This window comes from Portunus trituberculatus, chromosome 23 (genome assembly GCF_017591435.1).
Source record: "Portunus trituberculatus isolate SZX2019 chromosome 23, ASM1759143v1, whole genome shotgun sequence".
NCBI lineage: Eukaryota > Metazoa > Arthropoda > Malacostraca > Decapoda > Portunidae > Portunus > Portunus trituberculatus.
In genome coordinates, this window is record NC_059277.1 from 7,599,770 (window position 1) to 7,625,971 (window position 26,202).

Sequence of the window (26,202 nt, forward strand, 5' to 3'; positions counted from 1 at the left end):
ATAACCGTGGTAGCCGTGGTAGGGGTAGCGGTGGTGGTGGTGGTGGTGGTAATGGCGGTGGTGTTGAGGCGGGGCAAATTCCTGGGCATTGCAGTACCGAGGGAGCCAGCACGCAAAGCCCGAATCCCCCACATCTGGGTTGCCCACTTCCCTGACGGTGAAGGAAGACCCGTATTTACACTCCCGCCTTCCATTCCCTGCACGAGACCACCTGTGTGTCCCTCGCGTCCCTGCACCCTCCGCCCTTCCCTCACCGCGTCCTTTGTTCCTCCTCACCGTCGTCTCGTGTCTGAAGGAGGCGTCTGGGAGTGGCTGATGGTGTGTTCGTGTGCCGGTGTGACGGAGGGGAAGCCAAGGCCAGCGTGTTAGGCGAGGGAATCGAACACATGCGACGTTGCCATTCAGCTCATCTATTATCTCAATCGTCCATTATTCCCCGCCTGTCAGTCAAACGGGGCATATTTCAATAGGCAGCGTGCAGTCACTAATAACAGAGACACTGACGCTCAAGAACGACTCAAGAAACCGCTAAAAGACTCTTGGAAATCCCGCCCCTGTGTCGCCTCTACCAAAGACTCGAAATCCGTGATGGCGACGGCGATTGGTGGCGGCCCAACCCGTGTCTGTCTTTACAAGGTTTTTATGCACCGGGGAACAACCAGGATGAGTCGCGGAGGGTAATGCTGCAGGACGTTATTGTTTAATATCTCCGCTTGGCCGAGGCACAAAGACTCTGGAGCTGCAACGCCGTGCCTCCACCTCCTTTGTCCCGCCAGCCATTCTTCCCGGGCTCTCGTCAGTCACAAAGATGGCGGCCGTGGCAGCGTTGTTTAGCGTCCGTGTCCATGTCCGTCCGTGTCCTGAGGGGCGTGCGTGTGCATGTCCAGCCGGTGAATCACGAACGCTACGGAAATAATACCTCGGAAGACAATACTGAAACTGTCAAAGGTTGCTTCCCTCTCTCCCTCCCTCGTGCCTCCCTCTCTCTGTCCCTCCGTCCCTCCATCCCTCCATCCCTGCCTTGCTCTCTTCCTTCCATAGTTCCCCCTTCACCCCCCCTATCCTCCCTATCACCCCCCGGAAGGAGTCAACCAGATTTCCGTTTTCCTTTTCATCTTGTGGCCGCATAATGGCAACAATTACACCGTTTAATCACAAAAGGAGGAGGAGGAGGAGGAGCCGACGGGAAGCAGTCTATGAGAATGGCTGACCTTCGCTAGACTGAGGAAGATGGGATGAGGGAGGGCAGCCTCTCTCTCTCTCTCTCTCTCTCTCTCTCTCTCTCTCTCTCTCTCTCTCTCTCTCTCACGTAACTCATACTGGAAATAGAATCAGTGCAGAAGAAAATGATACTTGCTGACACGAAAAGCTTCCTGCAGCTGCCACGCCTCGCCCTGTTGTTGTTGTTGCTGTTGGTGTTGTTGTTGTTGTTGTTGTTGTTGTTGTTGTAAAGGTCCTGTAGTTGTCTTTGTTTTTGTCTTTATACTATCTTTTCTTTCTTTTCTCTCTTTTATTTTCTTTAGTATTGCTTGATTGTTCCTTTTCTTCAACATTAACCCCTTCAGTACCATGACGCATTTTCCTATTCATCTGGTTACTATTTGGCGATTTTACACAACTTCAGAAACTCATGTAGGGATTAAAAATAGTGAAGACAGGGGCCATTAATCTTCTGACCTCCATAGACCCTTCCTAATGTCAATAAAATGGTCTAATCGTACACAAATCTGAGGGTAAAAATGCGTCCCAGTACTGAAGGGGTTAATTCTAGTCTCCAGAATTGTAGCGCACTCATTTGTATCACTTCTTGAATAGCAAACTACCCATTGTCATATTTAGCATTGTCATATTTTCATCCGGCAGTTTTTTTTATGTCTAGCTGTGAAAAGTAAGATTATGTTACATTGAGTTTGGTTTGGTTAGGTTAGGTTTGGTTAGAGCGAGTTTGATTTGCTTGCGTTACGTTAGGTTAAGGAAAATTTGATTAGTTTAGGCTAGAACAAGTTTGGTTTGTCTTCACTGCTTTAATAAGGTTAGAATTACTTTTGTTTTCATTGTTTCCTTTTTGTTTGGTTTGGTATGGTTAGATTACGTTAGGGTACTTTAGACTGGGTTAGGTTAGGTTAGGTTAGGGTACTTTAGATTGGGTTAGTATTAAGTTTCTTGCCCAAAGTATAACTACAAAAAGCAAAGACACATTCCACAAAGTAACGTGAAAATGTACGTACTGGCATAACCATAGATCGCGATGTGTTGGCGTTATGCATGAATGATTTAATGTGATAGACAATGTTAGTCTCTTTTTCTCTTTTGTTTTAGGTTGGGTTAAATTGCTAAGGACCTCATAATCCTCATTGGCGTTGTCCTGCAAAGGCGTCCCCGTGGCGTCTTGGTGGCGTCCCTCTTGGGCTGGACTGTAACAAGGCCGGTCCGTCACGCCGCTCTGACGAAGGGGAAGTGGAGACGCAGATTGCAGATGTCAAGCCGTAATTGTCGAGGGATAATTTACGTATCAGTGTAGTGTATCGGCCATTGTTGGGGGGAAGGGGAAGGGTGTGGGGAGCAGGGGGGAAAGACCTTTAGAGATAAACGACAACAAGACACAGGCGGCTGCTTGTTGAGGCCGCCAACTCCGGGTCCGTTTGTCTGTTTGTGTGGCCGGATACGTATAAAAAATAATGTAGTCTTTGTGTGTGTGTGTGTGTGTGTGTATTGCGTCAGAAGTGCGGCGTTGCGTTGCGTGAGTCCCGTTGCGTTGAATGAGTCGAGCTGCTTCATGTATCTCCTTGAAGCGTGTCTCGGATTCGTCTCAGGGTATCACTCCGGTTCGGAAAATCTCTACAGTTACCATTTCCTTGAAGCACGCGAGCTGCTCAGTCTGGCAGGCAAGCAGGCAGGAAAGCAGGCAGGCAGGGTGATGGGTCAGGGATACCACCACTGGCCCCCTCTCCACCACCACCACCACCACCACCACCACCATCATCATCACCACCACCACCACCATCACCTTCCATTCACCTTCCTACGTGTGTGAGAGTTAATTGAACCAATACGGCCTATCTGTTTCTAATTAGCATATTTGCCTTCTACTACTACTACTACTACTACTACTACTACTACTACTACTACTACTACTACTTTTAGGATGTTTAGAGTTAAATTCGGTTAAAATTTGAGAAATCTTGTTATAATCCATCTTGAAATTAGTTTTGGTATATAATCCATCACTGCTACCACCACCACCACCACCATCACCACCACCAAGGGCAGCGGCGGATGGTGGTTCCTGGACACCACCACTGCCCCCCTCTCCTGGCCCTCCTTCTCTCCTGACCCTCCTTTCCTATTAGCACTGGTCTTTCATTTCCCTCACTGCTCTAAAAATGTCGCGAAAAATAAGGTGGTTTCTCTGATGTGATTTTCCTCTTCATGTTAATCTCGTCAATACCACGACACGTTTTCTTACTTATTCTGCTCACTATACGATTTTATACAGCTTTAGAAACTTATGTGGGGAATAAAATAGTGACGACTTTAGTTCTTAATCTTCTGACCTTCATAGACCCTTCCTAATGTCAACACAATAATCTCATCATACCCAAAACTCATGGTAGTAATGCGTCTCAGTACTAAAAGGGTTAAAGTAAAAAGTAAGAATAATAAGTGCGATAAGATAAGATGGTTTCTATGATACGATTTCCTTCTTCGGTTAAAGTAAAAATATAAGAATGATAACAGTGATAAGATGATAATAAAGGTGATAAGATGATAATAAAGTGATAAGATAAGATAAAAAGGTGATAAGATGATGATAATAAAATGATAACACGATAATAAAGATAAGATGATAATAAAGATGATAAAATAAGATAATAATAAGTAATAAGGTAATAATAAAGATAAGATAATAAGGTAATATGATCTTAATAAACTGATAAGACGATAATAAAGATAATAAAATGATAAGGTGATAATAATAAAGATAAGATAATGATAAAGACGATAAAATGATGATAAGTGATAAGATAATAAAGATAAGACAAAAAGGTGATAAGATGATGATAATAAAGTGTTAAGACGATAATAAAGATAATAAAGATGATGAAATGATAATAAAGATGATAATAGTGATAAGATATTAACAAGTGATAAGACAATAACAAAGATAAGGTGATAAAATGATAATGATAAAGTGCTTCTCTATCATTCCCTTCAAGATAAAAAAAAAAAAAGTGCTGCATTTCGAGACCCCCTTTAAAAACACTGCGTTCTTGTAATTTCCTTCAGATATTGAGTTACATTCTTGAATTTCCATAAAAAAAAAAAAAGGTGAGAATGAAAGATCACCTTCCCATCACTGCTCGGGTCTTTATTTCTGGTGTCTTGTATAATTTTAGGTGTTTTAAGTTGTTTTCTTTTTGTAATTTTAGGTGTTTCAAGTTATTTCTGCTGTAATTTTAGATGTTTTCTGTTTTTTTTGTGATTTCGGGTGTTTTAAGTGTTTTCTTTTGTTATTTTAGGCGTTTTGATTTTTTTTCTAATTTTAGGCATTTTAAATTGTTTCTTTTGTAATTTTAGGCGTTTTAAGTTTTTTTTTTTATTTTAGGTGTTTTAATTTGTTTTCCTTTTGTAATTTTTGGTGTTTTGATTTGTTTCTGTTGTAGTTTTACGTGTTTTCAGTTTTTTTTTTTTTTATTTTAGGTGTTTTAAGTTTTCTTTTGTAATTTTAGGTGTTTTAATTTTTTTGGTAATTTTAGGTGTTTTAATGTGTTTGTTTTGTAATTTTGGGTATTTTTATTTGTTTGTTTTGTAATTTTAGGTGTTTTTAGTTTTTTTTAAGTTTTAGGTGTTTTAATTGTTTGTTTTGTAATTTTAGGTGTTTTCAGTTGTTTGTTTAAGGTGGGCGTGTCTTTATTGATTACTTTGTTTCCCTTGCTGGTCTGGATTATTATTTTTTTTCCTAGCCTGATCTTATTATTTTTTCCTCCTTGGCTTTTCTTAGTTTTTTCCCCTGTCTGGTCGTATTATTTTTCCCCTGTCTGGTCGTATTATTTTTTCCCTGGCCTGTCTTATTTTCCTAGTCTGGTCTTATTATTTTCCTAGTCTGGTCTTATTAAATATCTTTCTCCTTGGCTTTTCTTTTTTTCCCTGGCTGATCTTGTTAATTTTTCCCCTGGCTGGTCTCATTTCTTTTTCCCTGGCCTGGTTGTAATAACTGTTTTTTCCCCTTGGCTGGTCTTGTAAACCCCTTCAGTACCGGGACACATTTCTACCTTGAGTTTCGTGTACAGTTAGACCATTTTATTGACACTAGAAGGGTCTATGGACGTCAGAAGATTAATGGCCAGTCTTTACTATTTTAATCCCCTACATAAGTTTCTGAAGCTGTACAAAATCACTAAATCGTAAGGAAAATGAATATTGAAACGCGTCATGGTACTGAAGGGGTTAATTTGAAACATTTATTTACATTCTTTAAGATCTTTTTTTTTTTTTTTTTTAGCTAGTTCATTCATGTTGATTATTTCGATTATTTTCCTTTCTCTCGATTCTGAAGGGGTTAATTATTTTTTTTCCCTTGGCTGGTCTTCCTGACGCGTAAAAAAACAAACATATTATAATCATTTCTCCTTTTCCTCTTCCACGTTCCTTGTAGTTAATAATCAGCGGGGAATGGAAGACAACAATCACTCCTCTTCCTTCAGATTAGGTAACGAAAAAGAAAAGTCCATTAACAAAGTCAGTCAATCGCTCAACTCTTCTGGGAAACCATTACAAAGGCGATCCAGTCTCATCGTTTCTCTTCACGTGTTGTAATGCAGAGACAAAAAGAGAAGGAAGAAAAAGGAACGTGGGTTGGTCCTTCCCTTCATGCAATTGTAGAAACCTGTGCATGCATTCATCGGCGTATTCCCTCCTCCTCCTCCTCCTCCTCCTCCTCCTCCTCCTCCTCCTCCTCCTCCTCCTCCTCCTCCTCCTCCTCCTCCTCCTCCTCCTCCTCCCTTCCTTCCTTCTTCCTCCTTTACTCTTGTTGCAATTTTAGGTTTTCTCATACTATTTTCAGGGCGCGGGAAGGAAATTCTTGTGTCGGTCAGTCAGTACTCTCGTCTCTCGCTGTCTTGGATTTCGTCTCATTCGACACACCTCATGATCTCGTCTCATGTTCCTAGATCCCACATTCCCTCAGCGTGATTCTCTCTCTCTCTCTCTCTCTCTCTCTCTCTCTCTCTCTCTCTCTCTCTCTCTCTCTCTCTCTCTCTCTCTCTCTCTCTCTCTCTCTCTCTCTCTCTCTTGGGATCTCAGGTTGTTGTTACTTTTCTTTCCTTCTTTTTTTAGTTTTTCGTCTTTTTTTTTTTTTAGTTTTTCGTCTTTTTTTTCGTGGTGTGATTCTATTCGCTTAATTGGATACAGTGTCTGATGGCGTCTTGTCTTCGTCGTTGCTGCTTTTTTTTTTTTTTTCTTCTTTTCTTTTCTTTGTTTTTCTTTTCTTTCCTCGTTTTAATTTTTTTTATTCACTTGATGCCACACTTGAAGAATTGAATTAGTGTGGCAGTGTTATTGTTTTCTTTTCTTTTTAATTGTTCCGTACTTTTGGTCTCATTCGTTTCTCTTTTCTTATTCAATTTTACGATTTTTTAAGAGTTTTCTAATTTTTGGGGCTTGTTTTGACTTAGTGAGGCTCAGAGTTACTTTTACTTTTCTCTTCCTTTTTCTTAATCAGTAGAGTTTGCAGTTATTTAATTTCCTGATTTTATTTTATTTATTTATTTTTTTTTTTTTTATCGTTAGTTCTTGTGACGTTTGTGAATGTGTAGCATCTGTCTCCTGTTTTCTTTAATTGGAGTAGCTTGGTTTCATTTCTTCCCTGTTTCTTTCTTTTTTTATCTATTTATCTATTTATTTTATTTATTTATTTATTTATTTTAGGAGGTGGGAGAAGAGGATGGGATTATGATGCTTAATTTGGGTTCAGATCCTGCTTTTTCTTGGGCAATTGGTGTTGTTAATTATCCTGACCGTGTTCTTTTTTTTTATAATTACTATAGATTTGTCTCATTGCAGTAGGCCTCTCTCCTTTCATTTTTTTTTTTTTTTTTGCAGCGCCTAAATTTTGTTCAGCTCTCACTTTACTTTGCGAATTGGTGTTGTTCATCGTCTTGGTGTTGTTTTCATGATTACTAAAGCTTTGATTCACTGCATTAGGCGTCTCCTTTTATTTTGTGGGCGAGGGGGGACGGAAGAGAATAGTGTTGTGGTGTTTAATTTCTGTTCCAATTCTACATTTCTCGGAGAGTGTACTTGGTGGTGTTCATTGTTCTTGTTCTTAACTGTTTTTGACTCATTGCATTGGGCCGTTTTCCTTTTTTTTTTTTTTTTTTTCATTTTTTTTGAGGGCGGTCAGAAAATAGTGTTCCAGCGATTATCTTTTGTTCAAATCTTACTTTACTTCGAGAATTAGTGTTGTTCATTATCTTATTCTTATTTTTTCTTATTACTATAGCTTTCTCTCATTGCATTAGTTTCCTTTTTTCTTTTTTTTTTCTTCTTATTTTTGAGGGGTGGTTTGGGGGGCAAGGCTTAATTATATATCATTCCTGTTCTGGCTACACTCTGGTTCCTGCTCTGGCCACACGCTGGAATGCAGAGAAGGTGAGTGTTGCTGTCTTTGTTAATTACTATAGTTTGGCGCCATTTCATTTACTGCATTCCAGGGTGATTTTTTTTTTTTTTTTTTTTTTCCTGGTTATTTTGGGTTGAGTTTTGGCCGCATTTTGGATTTATGGCGGTGGAGTGTCGCGTTTTCCTTTATGTCTGTATTTAGGACTGGTTCAATTAGCTTTATTTTAAGAGTGCTTTTACCTGATATCTTCTTCTTCTTCTTCTTCTTCTTCTTCTTCTTCTTCTTCTTCTTCTTCTTCTTCTTCTTCTTCTTCTTCTTCTTCTTCTTCTTCTTCTTCTTCTTCTTCTTCTTCTTCTTCTTCTTCTTCTTCTTCTTCTTCTTCTTCTTCTTCTTCTTCTTCTTCTTCTTCTTCTTCTTCTTCTTCTTCTTCTTCTTCTTCTTCTTCTTCTTCTTCTTCTTCTTCTTCTTCTTCTTCTTCTTCTTCTTCTTCTTCTTCTTCTTCTTCTTCTTCTTCTTCTTCTTCTTCTTCTTCTTCTTCTTCTTCTTCTTCTTCTTCTTCTTCTTCTTCTTCTTCTTCTTCTTCTTCTTCTTCTTCTTCTTCTTCTTCTTCTTCTTCTTCTTCTTCTTCTTCTTCTTCTTCTTCTTCTTCTTCTTCTTCTTCTTCTTCTTCTTCTTCTTCTTCTTCTTCTTCTTCTTCTTCTTCTTCTTCTTCTTCTTCTTCTTCTTCTTCTTCTTCTTCTTCTTCTTCTTCTTCTTCTTCTTCTTCTTCTTCTTCTTCTTCTTCTTCTTCTTCTTCTTCTTCTTCTTCTTCTTCTTCTTCTTCTTCTTCTTCTTCTTCTTCTTCTTCTTCTTCTTCTTCTTCTTCTTCTTCTTCTTCTTCTTCTTCTTCTTCTTCTTCTTCTTCTTCTTCTTCTTCTTCTTCTTCTTCTTCTTCTTCTTCTTCTTCTTCTTCTTCTTCCACTAGGGTTGGTTCAATTAACTTTATTTTGAGGGAACTGTTACCTGATATCTTCTCTCTCTTTTATTTGTAACGGTTCAGTTAGTTTTATTTTGAAAGTACTATTTCCTATTCTTTCTTAACCTTTTCAAAACTGGGACACATTTTTACCTTGAGATTTGTGTACAATTAGAACATTTTATTTACATTAAGTAGAGTCTATGGAGGTCAGAAGATTAATGGCCGTATTTTTCACCTGTTTAATCTGAGTTTCTGAAGCTGTAAAAAAAAAAAAAATAGTAAACAGAATAGATAAGGAAACGCGTCATGGTACTGAAGGGGTTAAACTTGGAAATTTTAGTGTAGAATTCTGCCTCGTTTTCCCTGATTACTTTCTCCAAGAGTCTTTTAATTTCCTCTTTCTTTGCAACTTTTATATGAATTTCCTTTACTCTTATTCTTGAGTTTAGTTGTGATGTTTTTTTTTTCTCAATTTTCTCTCATTTTCTTCGTATTCTTCCCTATTATTTTCTGCTTTAAGTGAACAAATTGTCTTCATCTCTTTCTTTTACTTTTCTCTCTCCTTATCATCTCTTCGTTCTCAGTAATCATATTTCTCCTCTTCCTCTTATTTGCTTTTCCTTTCATTCTAATGTCTCCTTCATGCAAACAGTATTAACTTAACGACTAAACTCTCCTCATCCACCATCATCACTACTCTCGCCCTCTTCCTCCTCCTCCTCTTCACTCTATCATCTTCATCTCAAGTGGGCAACAACACCTTTATCACACTTACTCTTTGCATTATTTATCCCTTTCTCTTGGCTAACTCTCTCTCAGACCTGCTCGGGAACTGGCATCTAAGTGGGCCTTTCTCTCTCTCTCTCTCTCTCTCTTGGTCATATTTCCCTTCTTGCATTAAATAGATAAATAAATAGACTGCTTTGATATTCATTGACTCGTGACATGTGGGAACTGTTTACCTGTGGAGAGGAAAAGTCACGTGTGAATGGGACAAGTGTGGTGGTGGTGGTGGTGGTCCGGGAGTGGCCGTGAAACTTTATAGGTATCCACACAGATCCACATGTCCTCCGTCAGCCACATATCCGCCTTATGTCCGTTCCTCACCACCACCACCACCACCACCACCACCACCACCTCCCGTTCATTGTGTCCGAGTTAATAGTTCCCATGTACCCTCGCAACTATTCTCTCTCTCTCTCTCTCTCTCTCTCTCTCTCTCTCTCTCTCTCTCTCTCTCTCTCTCTCTCTCTCTCTCTCTCTCTCTCTCTCTCTCTCTCTCTCTCTGACATGGAGTAGTGAAATTTGAGTGTTTTTCGAAAGTGCATTATTTATCAAAAGAAAACGAGGAATGGAGGGATGAGATGAATGAAGGCAAGAGGAGAGGAAAGAGGGAGAGAGGGAGAGAGAGAGAGGGGAGTGGAGGAAGGAAGCAAGGAGTTACATATGTGATTATCGGATGTTCCCAGAGAGGCCTTGAATTATCGTGGGAATTACCGTCATTACCATATACCTGTTTCCGCTAGTGAGGGAGGTGTAAGATTGATCCCATATCCGCTTCTTGCTGTGAAAAGACTGACCATTCTCCGCCATTGTGTGAGCGTCAAGCCAAACTGTTACACCGAGAAAGTAAAGTATGGTACATTTTCATATCCTTGCTTCCTTTTTTTCTATATTTTTTGCACTGGTTAATTTGCTGCATTTTTCTGGTTTGTGTGTTTTTTTTATTTGAGGTAGATGTGCTAAAGTAAGTTAGTACATTTTCCTATCCTTGCTTCCTTTTTTTTTTTTTTTTTTATTTATTGTACTGATTAATTTGCTGCATTTTATTGGTTCGTGTTTGTTTATTTGTGGTTGATGTGTTGAAATATTGTGCCCAGAAGAAAGTGATAGTATGTGTCCCTATTCTTGTTTCCTATTTATTTACTGCACTGGTCAATTTACTGCAGTTTATTGTTTATTGTATTCCATCTGTTTATTGGTTAATGCAGCTCTTGATTTGTGGTTGATGTGCTGAAGTACTGTGCCCAGAAGAAAGTTATGTATGTCCCTGTTCTTATTTCCATGTTTTACTTCTAGAACTGGTCAATTTACTCAAGTTTATTGGTTAGTGTGTCTCTTTAATTTTGTGGGTGATGTGTTAAAGTATTGTACCCAGAAGAAAGTTATTGTACGTTTTTCTATTCTTGTTTCCTTTTTACTTATTTGTACTGGTTGATTTGCTGCTGTTTAATGATCACTGTGTTGTGTCTGTATATTGGTTAATGCAGCTCTTTATTTGTGGCTGATGTGCTAAAGTTTTGTACCCTGAAGAAAGTTATTTTATGTCCTTATTCTTGTTTCCTTCTTACTTACTGTACTGGTTGATTTACTGCTGCTTAATGATTACTGGGTTGTATCTCTTGTTTATTAGTGTGTCTCTTTAATTTTGTGGTTGATGTATGAGTTTTGTACCAAGAAGAAAATTATTGTACACTTCTCCTTTTCTTGGCTCCTTTTCACTTATGGGTCTGCAGCGCTGGAAATATTGATCATTCTTTTTTTTTTTCTGTGTAAGAGAGAAGGCCAACCAAGAGCAACACAATGTAAAAAAAAAAAAAATAAGACGATGGGGGAAAATTCAGCACAAGGATCATAGCAGCCCTGGCACGTCACTTATTCACGCTCACTATTGTGCTGTCAAAGGTTGGGCCGACACGCGGTGCAGGACACGCATCACAAAGGTCCTGCGCCGCACACCACCACACACCATGGAAAGGATTGAACCCAACAATAAGACACGATAAAGTACTGAACCCTCCAAATGGAAGCAAAATAAAGGATTGAAACTGGATACACACAACACCACGAGATGATATAGATAATTGAACCCTAAGTATGATAAAAGATTGAACCCAAAACTGAGACATGATAAAAGATTGAACCACAAAAATTAATACAAAATAAAGGATTGAAACTGAAGATTGAAGGAACACACGACACCACATATTAACTGAACCCTAAATAGAGTTTTAATAAAGGATTGAACCCCAAAATGGAAACAAAATAAAGGATTGAAACTGAAGATACACACGACACCACGACATGATATAGATAATCGAAGCCTAAGTAGAGGTTTGATAACGGATTAAACCCAACACTGAAACAAAGGACTGAACCCCCAAAATGCAAACAAAATAAAGGATTGAAACTAAAGATACAACACCACCACATGATACAGATAACTGAACCTAAGTAGAAGTAAAATAAAGGATTGAACACTAAGAAGAGGCAACATGATAATAAAAAAACAAAACAAAGGACAAACGGAAGAAGAGTTGTTTACTTGTCGTATCTGATCCTCTTGATGGCGTGTCGTTTCTGATCCTCTTGATGGCATGTCGTTTCTGATCCTCTTGGCAGCGTGTCGTTTCTGATCCTTTTAGTAGTGACGTGTGGTTTCTGATTCTCTTGATGGCGTATTGTTTCTGATCCTCTTAATCCCTTCGGCACCAGGACGCGTTTCACATTCATTCTGCTTACTATTCAGAAACTCATGTGGCGATTGAAATAGTGAAGACTCTGGCCATTAATCTTCTGACTTCCATAGACCTTTCCTAACGTCAATAAAATCGTCTAATCATACCCAAACTTAAAATGCGTCCCAGTACTGAAGGGGTTAATGGCCTGTCGTTTCCCTATTGGTCGCTCGTTAGTCGTGCTGTAAACTGGCTGCTAACGAGAGAACGACCCTGCCCAGACTATAATACGACCCTGTGCAGCGCGATGTGATGTTCCGCCGCGTTATGGTGATGCAACACAGATCTGGAGATAGTGATTCTGACCCTCCCGTTAAACTTTTTATTATATCTTCGCTTTTTTTATGGTAGAATTCTTGGATGCTTTTTATTTGTGAGTTTGTAAATTTGTAGTGTTTGGTGATGGATAAGATCATGTTTTTTTGGGGCTATATTTTGATGATACGGGTATGTTGGGTTGATATAGCCAAGACTTTTATATATTTTGATGGTACGGGAATGTTCAGTTAATTTAGCCGAAACATTTATATATTTTGATGTTTCAGGAATGTTGAGTTAATTTAGCCAAGACATTTATATATTTTGATGGTACGGGAATGTTGAGTTAATTTAACTGAAACATTTATATAGTTTAATGATACGGGAATGTTAAGTTGATGTAGCCAAAACATTTGTATATTTTAATGATACGGGAATGTTCAGTTAATTTAGCCGAAACATTTATATAGTTTGATGGTAGGGAATGTTGAGTTGATGTAGGCAAGACATTTATATTTTTGATGATACAGGAATGTTGAGTTGATGTAGCCAAAACATTTATAACCGAATTTATTTAACATTTTTTTCTGGATTTGGGAGGTAACACTTGTATCGTGAGATTTATTTTTATTTTTCTCATTTTTTAGGTCATTTATTTTCCTTATTTTAATGGCAGAACTCTTGGATGGTTTTTATTTGTGACTTGTAATGTTTGGTGATGGACAAGATGATGATTATTTTTATTTATTAATTTTTTTTTCTTAATACAGAAATGATTTAATTTAGCTAAGACACTTTTATGCTGTGATTATTTTTCTTTCTTTTTTCTAATTTTTGTAGGTAATTTGTTTTATTCTTTAATGGCAGAACTCTTGGATGGTTTGTATTTGTAAGTTGTATATAATGTTTGGTGATGGACAAGCTCATGTTTTTTTGGTTGGTTCATACGGGAATGTTGAAATGGATTAGCCAAAACGCTTGTAATGTGAGGATTTATTTTTTCTTTTCCTGGTTTTTGTACGTCATTTTTTTCAGAAGCACATCCCGGCGAGGTTACAGCTTCGGAAAAAATGAAGGAAAACAGAAAATACAAATCTCTCTCTCTCTCTCTCTCTCTCTCTCTCTCTCTCTCTCTCTCTCTCTCTCTCTCTCTCTCTCTCTCTCTCTCATAAGAAATAACACAAGACGAAGCAAAAAAATTAAGAAATAAGCCAAACATATCCAGATTTCCATTCGTCATCTGGCTGGAGACGCGAACCGAAATGATGCCTTTACCGAACCACCGCGGGGCCGATTCCGAAGTCTCTCGAGTCCGGATATGTGATTACACCGAGGACTGCTCAGGAGGACTGCCGGCCGGATGCGGATAGGGCGACGCCATTACCGAATTGCAGGAGGTTTATGTCTTACCTGGCATGCAAATTTACGGCGGGCAGGGAGTGACTATAAAAGGCTAAGATCCTGTGAGGCGCCCGAGGGAGTCCTGCAGAAGGGGAGGAAGTGGACCTGAGGGAAGGGGAGAGAGTCTTTCCATCCCCCTCCTTCCCCTTCCTTCCTTTCCTTCCCCTCTCCTCCTCTCCTCTTCCTCTTCCTCTTCCTCTTTCTCCTTTCCACCACTCTCGCTATTCCTTCCAGTCCTCCTCTCTCTCTATCTTGCCCTTCACTGCCTCACTACTTCCTCCTCCTCCTCCTCCTCCTCCTCCTCCTCCTCCTCCTCCTCCTATGTTTTTTTCTTTATTTTGTTCCTTATATTTTTTTTCTATGGTTTACTTCATTTATTTTCTCTCTCTCTCTCTCTCTCTCTCTCTCTCTCTCTCTCTCTCTCTCTCTCTCTCTCTCTCTCTCTCTCTCTCTCTCTCTCTCTCTCTCTCTCTCTCTCTCTCATTTTTTTACATATTTACAGTCTAATTGTTGTTTCTGTCACAAAATTAGGATGTGTGTGTGTGTGTGTGTGTGTGTGTGTGTGTGTGTGTGTGTGTGTGTGTGTGTGTGTGTGTGTGTGTGTGTGTGTAACGTCATGTAACACACGGAAAGAGTTTTACATTACATGAACTAGGAAAAAAAAAAAGTGACACAAAGAACACGTAATTTAGTGTACACATACTTTTTCTAATTCCGTACACGTCACTTAGCTAACGTACACATGAGCGGTGTTCCTTATACGTACATGTAAGTTTGTATTGTTCACTTAAGCGTACATAACTCAAACTTAGCCAGTGTTGATTATAATTTTGTGACAGAAGCAGCAATTATACTGTAAACATGTCAAAAAAATGAGAGAGAGAGAGAGAGAGAGAGAGAGAGAGAGAGAGAGAGAGAGAGAGAGGAACAATGGTACAAATAGAAAAAGGTAAGGCAAGAGGTGATGATAGGAAGGGGAGGAGTCGGAAGAGGAGGGTAGAAAAGGAGGGGAGAAGGGGAGAGGGTAGAAGAGCAGGGGAGAAGAGGAGGAGGAAGAATAAAAGAGTTTCACAATAGAAGACAACAATGGAAGTCTTTACCTGTGTGTTTGAAGTCAAAGGTTTAGAATAATTGGACACAAGTTACCAGAGAGAGAGAGAGAGAGAGAGAGAGAGAGAGAGAGAGAGAGAGAGAGAGAGTCCAAACGCTCGAGATACATGTAATTAAACCCAGGTGTGTGTGTGTGTGTGTGTGTGTGTGTGTGTGTGTGTGTGTGTGTTTAATTACCTAACTCGTGCAGATTCACATAAAAATTACATTGAAAACTTTAAAAAAAAAAAAAAAAGTTGTGTGTGTGTGTATAGAGAGAGAGAGAGAGAGAGAGAGTCAGGTAAACAGGTAATAAGAGCAAGGAACGAGTTAGACAGGTGTGATAATTAGACAAACAAACGGATTTAGACACGGTAATCTATACACTCCGTCAGAGAGAGAGAGAGAGAGAGAGAGAGAGAGGGAGAGGGAGGACGTATCAGCATCTTAGCCTCCTCTAGTCTTCCCAGGTAAGTCTCCCTAAGAGGATTAAATGGAGATGTTTGCAAACCGAGTCAGTCAGGTAGAGATAATGGAGTCTGTTGCCTGTTACCTTTCGCTTGGGGAGAGTGGAGGAGGAGGAGGAGGAGGAGGAGGAGGAGGAGATAGAGAGAAAAGCTTCCATCTCGTATAAACATAAAAGGGATAAACACATTAAAACTTTAGATACATTCCTCCTCTTTCTCCTCCTCTTCCTCTTCCTCTTCCACCTTCACCTCCACCTCCTCCTCCTCCTCCTCCTCCATCATTTGTTGTTCTTTTTGTTTCTACTTCTCTTTCTTTTCTTCTTCTTCTTCTTCTTCTTCTTCTTCTTCTTCTTCTTCTTCTTCTTCTTCTTCTTCTTCTTCTTCTTCTTCTTCTTCTTCTTCTTCTTCTTCTTCTTCTTCTTCTTCTTCTTCTTCTTCTTCTTCTTCTTCTTCTTCTTCTTCTTCTTCTTCTTCTTCTTCTTCTTCTTCTTCTTCTTCTTCTTCTTCTTCTTCTTCTTCTTCTTCTTCTTCTTCTTCTTCTTCTTCTTCTTCTTCTTCTTCTTCTTCTTTTCTTTTTCTTTTCTAATCCTTTCCTCCTCCTCCTCCTCCTCCTCCTCCTCCTCCTCCTCCTCCTCCTCCTCCTCCTCCTCCTCCTCCTCCTCCTCCTCCTCCTCCTCCTCCACCTCCTCTAAATTCATTGAACTCGATTCGAACTCCAGAGAGACAAAGAGACAAACACAGACAGGCTTTTTTTTTTTTTTTTTTTTTTTTTTTTTTCATCCTGCTACCCACAATTCCTGAATCAAGGTTGCCACTTGTCACGTATCAGAACTGTGAGGTTTAGCAACGATCTTACACTCATCTGGATCCTCTTGTGCTTCCACTACTCCTAAACTCGCTTGCTTTAACCCCTTCAGTACTGCGACGCATTTTTTACCTTGAGTTTTAGGTACGATTAACTATTTTATTGACATTAGGAAGGGTCTATGGATGTCAGAAGATTAATGGCAACAGTCTTCACTATTTTAACCATCGAAATATTAATCCCTGCAGTACTGGGACATATTTTCTCCTTGATTTTTAGGTACGATTAGACAACTTTATTGACATTAGGAAGGGTCTATGGATGTCAGAAAATTAATGGCAACAGTCTCACTATTTTAACCATCGAAATATTAACCCCTCCAGTACTGGGACGCATTTTTACCTTGAGTTTTAGGTACGATGAGACGATTTTATTTTCATTAGGAAGGGTCTATGGAAGTCAGAAGATTAATGGTCACAGTCTTCATTATTTTAAACCTCCACATGAGTTTCTGAAGATGTATAAAATCAGCAAAAAAATAATGCAAAACGAATATGAAAACGTGTTCTGGTACTGAACAGGCTAAAGGAGAATTGGACCCTATTGTGAGTGGCGGCGATTTCAAACTAGAGAGGCACACCAGCCGGAGCATAAGTCGCGACGTAATAGATTCCAACACCCTATAAACCCTACTAAGAGGATTTCGTGTATCTCGAACCTCCTCGGGGTGGAAAAAAAAGGAATCCAATGGTGTGTTTTTATTTTAGTAGAGTGGGCACGGTGATAGGGAAGCAGTGGTGTTGAGTGTCCTAATGTTTAGTTGGTGTTTGGAATGTCACGAGACTATTGGTGTTATTGTTACTATTATCACTTTGTTCTCTCACCACGACAATTTTCCAAGGCCATATAGAGACAACTAACCTTATTTTCAAGACAGTTTTTCCTTTTAGTTAACCAGAAATCTTGCTGATCCATCACCGGTTCCATGAAAATACCCTTAAAAACACGAGTATCTTCAACTAGAGCCTTTGGAAACCTGAGATGGAGAGAGCAAAGCGTTTAACCCCTTCTGTACTGGGACACATTTTTACCTTGAGATTTGTGTACGATTAGACTATTTTATTGACATAGGAAGGGTCTCTGGAGGTCAGAAGATTAATGGTCAGAGTCTTCATATTTTTAATCACCCACATGAGTTTCTGAAGCTGTGTAAAATCACCAAATTGTAAGCAGAATGAATATGGAAACGCATCATGGTAGTCAAGGGGTTAAGAATACTAGTCGAAGAAACACGAAAAAAAAAAAAAAAGAATATTCACTCCCTACAATAACCAGTAATAATGAAGTACTAATGATGCAAATGAGGAGAAAGGTAAAGGAAGAATGGAGGAAAGGAGGGAGGGAGAGAGAAAGCATGGGTCAGTCACAGGAGAGGAGGGAAGGAGGGAGGGAAGCAGAGGGTCAGTCTCGGCGTCTTAAGGAACCGTGCGGCAGATGGGATGTGATAGCCAGGCCGAGGAGAAGAGAACAGTCCCACGTGAGAGACTATGAGATGGAGGGTGAGATAGGGAAGCTAAGAGTCCTGCTTGTTTGTACTGGAGGAGCTCAGAGGATTATGTCGTCACCGGAGAAGGAGGAGGAGGAGGAGGATAAGAAGAAGTGGAGGAAGAACTCTAGTTATTCCGATGTTTAGAGATAACTACCAAGGCGGAATAGTAGGGAAGATTGTTAATGAAAGTTGAACAAATGGATAGTCATATATTTCTCTTTCTTTTAATGTTTGATGTATAAAAAGGACAATATTAGGTTGAAATGAACATGCAAACGACTCGAGGTGAAATTAGAGTAAAGTTAGACTAAGATAAACTTGTGGTAAACTGATGCGATATATTAAAAGCAAGTGAGTTATGCATTTGTCATCAAAACGAAAGGAAAAAAACCTAGATTGATATAAACGTGTGGTAAACTGATGAGGCGCATTAGAAAGACAATAAGTTAAGTTTGTCTGATTTTAAACGAAAGGAGAGGGACAAAATAAACTAGACAGGGACAGGAGAGAAGGTGATCACGTGACAATGTTGATGAGTGACGCTGAGGACAAAACAGGAAGGAAAGGAAGACTGTTGGTGAGTGAATAGTGTGGAGAAAAGAAGGAAAAAAAGAATAATGGATAAAAAAAAAGTAATAGGGAAGAGACAAGGGAGAAAGGAAGACTATAGATGAATGAATAGAACAGAAAAGATAAAAGAAGGAAAGAAGGAATACTTGTTAAGAAAGTAATAAAGATGAGACGAGTGAGAAAGGAAGATTATAGATAAATAAGAATAGAAAAAAAATAAAGAATGGAAAGAAAGAATAGTTATAAGTAGCGATAGGAAAGAGACAAGTGAGAAAGGAAGACTATTGATAGAAAGAAAATTATTTATTGGTGAATCAATAGTCTCGAGGAAAAAAAATAGAGAAAGAAAAATACGTGTTAAAAAAAGTAATAGGGAAGAGACGAGTAAGAATGAACAGAATAGAAAAAATAAAGAAGGAAAGGAGGAATACTGGTTGAAAAGTAATGAGGATGAGACGAGTGAGAAAAAAAGACTATTGATGGAAAGAAGATTATTGGTGAGTGAAGTCTACAAAAAAAAAAGGAATGAAAGAGTAATACGAGTGAGAAAGGAAGGCTAAAGGTAAATGAGCGAAATAGAAAAGATACAGAAGGAAAGAAACGAATACTGGTTTAGAAAGAAAGAGGAATGAGACGAGTAAAAAAGGAAGACTATTGTTGGATAGAAAGTTATTGGTTAGTGAATGCTAGAGAATAGTCTCGAGAAAACATAAAATAAGGAAAGAAGGAATACTAGCTAAACAAAGAATAGTAATAGAGAAGAGACAAGGTGAGAAAGAAGACTATTAAAGAATGAACAGCATAAAAAAGATGAAGAGAGGAAGAAAGGATACTGATGAATAGTGATAGGAAACAGACAAATAATAAATGAATTAAAGAAGAAAGAAAATAAGTAGTTTGTGATAAGACGACCATTCAGTACTTGGACGCATTTTTATCATGAATTTTGATGTGATGAGAAGATTTTAGACGCTTTTATTGGCATGAGGAAGGATCAATGGACCTCAGAAGATTAATGGCCAGGGTCTTCACTATTCTAATTCCCAACATGAGTTTCTGAAGCTGTATGAAATCACCAAATACTAAGCAGAATAAATATGAAAACTTATCCTTACTTGTAGGGGTTAAAGAAGACTGAAATCACAACAACGTGAAAAAATTGATGAAGATAGAAACAAGTCGATAAGATGAAGAAAACAGAAAATCGCTCTAGAAGATAATACTTTGAAGGAGACTTGGAACATTTTAAACTGACCACGAACCAAAATATTGATCTCTAGTTCTTCCTGCGGCCACGAGTACTCAGCTGGCCTTACCGTAACTGAATCATCCTGGCACACGCCCTATCTGTACTGTGTCTTACCTTAATCCAGGGAGCCTCACACACACCTGTAGCCTATAATGTTGGGACAGGTTGGAGGGACAGAAGGTACCTAAGACTGAGACATACGAGGAGATAAATTGAAAGATGTCCAAAAGAAGGATGAAGACAGTTAATGGATGCTGGTGAAGGGAATTAGAAGAAAATAAAATAAGAGTTACATAAGGACTATAATGTTTTCTTTAGTTATCCTGCCAATACATTTTCTCTAGCACGTTTGTTTGGATGTTTTACCCATTTTCTTTTATTTTTTTTATAGCAAACTAAACAAAAAATAAAACATTCAAAAACTCCATTATCATTTTACTCTCCATTCATCTGTCTGTTCCAGGCCACCCTATCCTTGGTCAGCATTATCTGTCTCACGTACCCTTCTTGTGGGCTGTGAATATATAGTAAATAGTAAATACTCTCACTTTTATCCCCTACAGAGCAGCCTTCATCGTGCCCGCCTCTCATGCAGCACAGACCACAGCATCGCCAGGGCTCGTCTCCCAGGGCTAGCAGACGAAGGAAGAGCAGGTGAGTTTGTTCTTGAGTGTTGTGTGTTGTGTGTTGTGTGTTGGCTGTGAATGTTTGAAGATAAGAGTGTGCTTTCCATTACTGTTGTTCTGTGGTAACCCTTGGGCCTTGGGAGAGAGAGAGAGGGGGTGAGGTATGTTTTTCCAGGATAAAAGCAAAATACATATGATTTTTGTATGTCTTTATTTAACCAATATTAAAATATCGTGTGTGTGTGTGTGTGTGTGTGTGTGTGTGTGTGTGTGTGTGTGTGTGTGTGTGTGTGTGTGTGTCAATGGTAAATGATGAGTTAGTGTGTGTGTGTGTGTGTGTGTGTGTGTGTGTGTGTGTGGAGGGCGGCGGTCCCTCACTATCAGCACTATTTGATTGGTATTTGATTCTCACTGTAGGGAAATGCATCACTATGTACACACGTACGTACACACTCTCCTCACGTGCGTCGTCTCGGTACACATGCCAGCCTATGTGGAGATATACTGTATTGTAGCTGTACACATTTCATGGCCGTATTTCCCTAACTCAATGTCTACCAAGCGGAAATATTAGAGCAGGAGGTAGAATTTATGACCGGCGAGCGGAACACTCGTGCTCCAGCTCGCCACCAATGAGTCAGGAAGGAAACAGAAACTTTAGAAGTCTAACTACTCTAAATCCTGACACCTCTAACTTCATATATATGTTTATATATATATATATATATATATATATATATATATATATATATATATATATATATATATATATATATATATATATATATATATATATATATATATATATATATATATATATATATATATATATATATATATATATATATATATATATATATATATACTCAACAACAAAATATTTTAATACGAAGCAAGTGTTTAAGGAAGCCTAAAGCTAAATTATTATATTTACTGGACGAATTGTTCCTCAGAGTGAAGCAGCCATGCACTGCACAAAGCCTGGAGGTGACGAGGTGACCATTTGACAGCATCACCTCATCACGGCGGCTGCCGCCACACTGCTTCACACAGCAGCCTCAAAACAGCCCACCGTGTCCTGCATCACAGCACAGCCACAGCTGATTCACACCCATGACAACACCAATGCAAATAGCGCACTCTTGTTTCTTTCAGCACAGCGCTGGGAACACTTGCACCACAACTGTTCACACACACTGGTGGACAAAATGTTGTGTCTTCATTCACAACCAAAATACTGAAGCAAACTTTCCAAAAAAACTGCCACTTGTCACACCGTGGGACGACGTGTCACCAGCGTCACCACAACCCCTCCTGCTCCTGCTGCTGCGTCGCATGAATGCTAAAGTGAGCGCTAACAGCCAGCTTATGCTAGTGCGGCTGGCGCGGTGTGGTGTGGCTAGCAGTGTCGTGGTGGTGGTGGTGGTGGTGGGAGCGGGTGTGGTGTGGCAGCGTCCCAGGAAACACTGGTGTTCTGCTTGTCTCAAATGATCTGCAAAATTACAAACTCGAGTGCAAAATAACATCTCACAAAACCCTCAACATTGCTGCTACGTCACCAAACAGTCGCGTCACATCCACGAGACGCGTAACTGAGAAACTTACAACACAAACGAGTCAAAATTCCTAACCAGAGGATACGACGAGCACACCTCGAGTCGCTTATACTCCTACAAAAAAACAAGGACACGTTACAGCCGTTTATGTCTCTCCCTGTTGTTGTCTTGACGTGTGTGTGTGTGTGTGTGTGTGTGTGTGTGTGTGTGTGTGTGTGTGTGTGTGTGTGTGTGTGTGTGTAGATAAACAATTTCATGAGGCAGACGCGATCAACACGCCTCCATTAACTGTTACAAGAATGATGAGTAGTGAGTGGTGAGGCGCCACACTCACAGGCCAGCGTAACCTCACAGCTCCGGCACAGCTGGTCGAGGCAGACGCCCGGCACTGGTCCAGGCCGCCAGGGAATGGTTCGAGGTGTTAAGGCTACGGAGGCGACGTTTGCGTGGATTTCAAAAGTGAACGTTACATTACGAGTATGTGATGGTCAGCTTGGATGAAGGGAAGATCAGCCTCCACAGGTGCTACTGAGGTCAAGTTCGGTTAAGTTACGGTAGGTTAATCACAGTTTGGTTAAGTTAGGTTAGGCTACGTTATGTTAATTGAGTTAGATTAGATTAGGTATTGTAATCTTGACTTCATTTAAGAGAGAGGTTCCAAGACATTTATCCCTTTTTTGGAGGGGCTAACTCTCTTGGACCTGCAATGGGACTGGCAACTCAGTATGCCTTTCTGTTTCCCTTGAAGTTGCCCTTGGCCATACATTAAAAAAAAAAAAAAATCTGATTTATCACAACATAATTTACCGTATCATAGCGTAACTTTACCTAACTTAATAAATTTTAACCTAACGTATCATTCCACACCTCAAAAACACCTGAGGGAGTTGACCTTCACATGATACACGATTTTACACAAGAGTCATCAGGCAAATGGTGACGCACACGCTTGTCTTGCCTCGCTGCTGCACGTGTGGTCCTGCCTGGGGCCCAACACGCGGCGAAAAGCAGGTGATCAGTTGCATCTCATCACCCGCCCCATTGCTCGCCCCGTGGTGGAGATTGGCACTATACAACCCGTCTGTTGGCTCGCGTGGACATCGCTCGGGCCTTCCTGACGACGAATGGTGGCGGCAGACAAAGGGAAACTCGGATAAACTCTTCACAAACTTTACCACGAGAAGCTTTGAATGTTGAATAAGCGAGCTATTTATTTTGCAAACTTTAAATATCTCGTCCAAAAAAATTAAAAACTGTACATTTTCTCCTCCAAAAAAACAGCCACAGGCTTTATGCAAATTGGGTAAAAAATCACACCTTCTCGCTTCCAAGTCAAGGCGTGGTGGAAAAGTACGTACATTTAGAGGGAATCGGACACCTTGCTCGTCTCCTTCATGTGTTTCGAAGCCTCGTTGGGACTGCAAAGTGACACCCCGAGGCACTGAGGCGTCTGGCTGGTGACCGTCTTTTGTTTTGGCAATGACCTGAGTCGCTTTACGAGAACCGTTTGACCTCAAGTGACCTGATATGTGAGCCATCCAGCGGTGACCACGATGCGCTACACAAACAAACACTTATGTACTCAAGGAATCACAACAACAAAACAACGCCTTCTTGAACTAGAGCAACTTAAGACGTCAATGACCTTCACGACAACGTAACGTCTTCCATTTTGACATAAAGTACTTTGTTAAGTGATCTGCCCAGCGTCTCTCTCTCTCTCTCTCTCTCTCTCTCTCTCTCTCTCTCTCTCTCTCTCTCTCTCTCTCTCTCTCTCTCTCTCTCTCTCTCTCTCTCTCTCTCTCTTCTCTGCAGGGCGCGTTGCTAAACAAACCATTCTTGGCACCACAACTACCAAATCTTGATGCAAAAAAACATTATGGAAGTACACTAAATCATAAGAAACGAGTCTTTGGCATTGCTGAGAATGGCCAGTTCAGAGCCGAAGCACATTTCAGGGTCATACAGAGGCCATGATTATTCCCTTCAGTACCAGGACACGTTTTCATATTCATTCTGCACACTATTTCGTGATTTTAAACGCTTGAGAAACTTAGTGGAGGTTGAAATAGTGAAAACTGTGACTATTATTAATCTTCTGACCTCCATAGACCCTTCCCAATGTAAATTAAATCGTCTAATGGCACCCAGAACTCAAGGTGGAAATGCGTCCCAGTACTAAAGGGATTAACATCAAGACTATCGCCTCCGTCACGCCAATCGTATTAAAATGAACGCCGTGAACGCTTCCTAACGGCACGCTGTTCTCACGTCACCTTCCTCTCAGGGCGGTGTCAAAACAAACTTACAAGGATCGCTGCCGTGAAAAGCGTTCTTCTCCCACACGTATCAAGATTCGTATCAAATATTTTACAGATAAACAATGTACACGTATAATTGCTGCCTGTTCTTTGTATCCCGCTTAGACAGCAAAGAAAACAAAGATAACACGAGTTGATGCCTCGCCTTCCACCATTAAACAGAAAACGCATCTCAAACCATCTGCGTTTTCTTCGGAATGAGAAACAAATTGAGTCGCTTTTTCCGCGTCTCAGGTTCGCATTCAGAAACGCTTTGTTCTCTCACCACGACTATTTCTCGAGGCCACAGAGATGATTAGCGGGGTTTTCAAGGGTGTTTCTCCGGTTAATAATGTAGAAATCTTGTCAGTCTGTCTCTAGAACCGTAAAAACACCTTGAAAAACTCGTGTGAATTTAGATAAAGCCTTTTGAAATAGTGGAGGTGAAGCGCAGAAGTTTTTGAGAATACGAGCCTCATATTCATTTATTTGAGTTTGCCTTAGTTTGTCCCGTTTGACTAAATAACAAGAGGCTCTCGGGACTGTCGCCTCAGTAAAACGCCAACGAGCCTCCACTTGGCTCCTAAAAAGTCAGTGTGTCCAAGCTTCATCGACTCTCCGCTCCACAAAGTCTCAAAAAGTCTGCGATGTTGAGGTGAGGTGATGAAAATGGCGAGAGGGACACACGGAACCCTCGCCATTGAAAACCTGCTTGTTGTACTCGTCTGCTTAAATAATAATAATAATAATAATAATAATAATAATAATAATAATAATAATAATAATGGTGATAATGGTGGTAATGATAATAATAATGACGATAGCTTATGACGAAAAGTATTGAATGCAGGTCTGATAAACTAAATCCATTGTTATTTTATCAGTATCGACACAAGAGAGAGAGAGAGAGAGAGAGAGAGAGAGAGAGAGAGAGATCTTGAAAAACGATATCATGTAACAAAAAATGAAAAAAATAAAAAAAAAACAGATGAAACACCAAAACACTGCAATACACAATGGGGAACTCAACACGATATTAACATTTTCATTTGCTTCACTCCCACAAAACCTTCGCCTCGAGTCAACAGGTAAACAAACACACCTGTCTCAGTATTGATCTTGGCTCCAATAACTCACTTAGATAAGAAAAAAAAAGATGTTTAGCTTTTCTCTTATGCGTTCAAAGTTATATACAATGTTGTTATTATTATTATTATTATTATTATTATTATTATTATTATTATTATTATTATTATTATTATTATGCATCATGATTCGCGTACGTGAGTGAGACAAGACTACATACCTTGGTACTAAAACTGGTGTACATTACGCGTACGTGTGGCTTGACTTACATTATCAACTAAAGTATTCATTATGTACACAACCCTAACCTCAAACATCAAGAAACAACTAAATTAGAAAAAAAAAATATGCCGACAATCCTACGCTGATGTACAAAAACGTTACATAAGTACTATTTTATATAATATACGCGTGTATGTATAAGTATATATGCACTTGATTTGCAGTGATGGATGCCCTAAAAATATATATGTATATATATGTAAATGTTTAATTATGTATGATTGCACTCTAGTTTGCCACTACAAGACAAGGAGGAGAAGCACTCAGGGATGCACTAGAGAAATATTATTATGCTGAAGCGAGTGTTTGGCTACTCCTCCGTGGGAAGTATGAAGGAGGAGGAGGAGGAGGAGGAGGAGGAGGATAAAGGGAACAGGGCATGGGTGAAGGAGAATCTGTCAGAGGAAGATCACGGTGAATAGATGAAAGGAGAATGAAGGTGATGAAAGAATAGAGAAGCAAGTAAAGAGGGAAGCGGGAGAACAGGAAAAACGGAAGAGGGAAGGTGAAAAAGGTGAAAGGAAGCAGATATAAAGAACAAGGTTAAGGAAAGAACACGGGAAGTCAGGATAAGGTGGTGGTAAAGAAAGTAAAGAAGATAATGAATAAAGTTTAGGAAGCGAAAATGATGAAAAGAAAGAAGTAATATGATGAGGACAGGAGAGAGAGTGAAAGAAATGGAAGGTTTGGCATGTTAGAATAGGAATGGATGGAGGGAGGGAAGATAACGTGAATGACTAAAGATAAAAGCAGACAAAACACTAAAAACTAAACAAAAAAGATAAATGGAGTAATCTGTAGGGAAGAAAATAAAAAAAAAATGGAAAGAACACGGAAAAAAACTGAAAGGAGAATAAAAGGCAAGTA

At 39.5% G+C, this 26,202-nt stretch overlaps 1 long non-coding RNA gene across 1 annotated transcript in view; it reads left to right on the forward strand.

The window, feature by feature from the left end:
• The window catches only part of LOC123507735, a 343,144-nt gene extending 323,005 nt beyond the window's left edge, over positions 1–20,139 (forward strand). The window contains exon 8 of the long non-coding RNA XR_006675741.1: positions 20,049–20,139. This is a non-coding gene — a long non-coding RNA (uncharacterized LOC123507735). The remainder of the gene's footprint in view (positions 1–20,048) is intronic.
• The last annotated feature ends 6,063 nt before the right edge of the window (positions 20,140–26,202 follow it).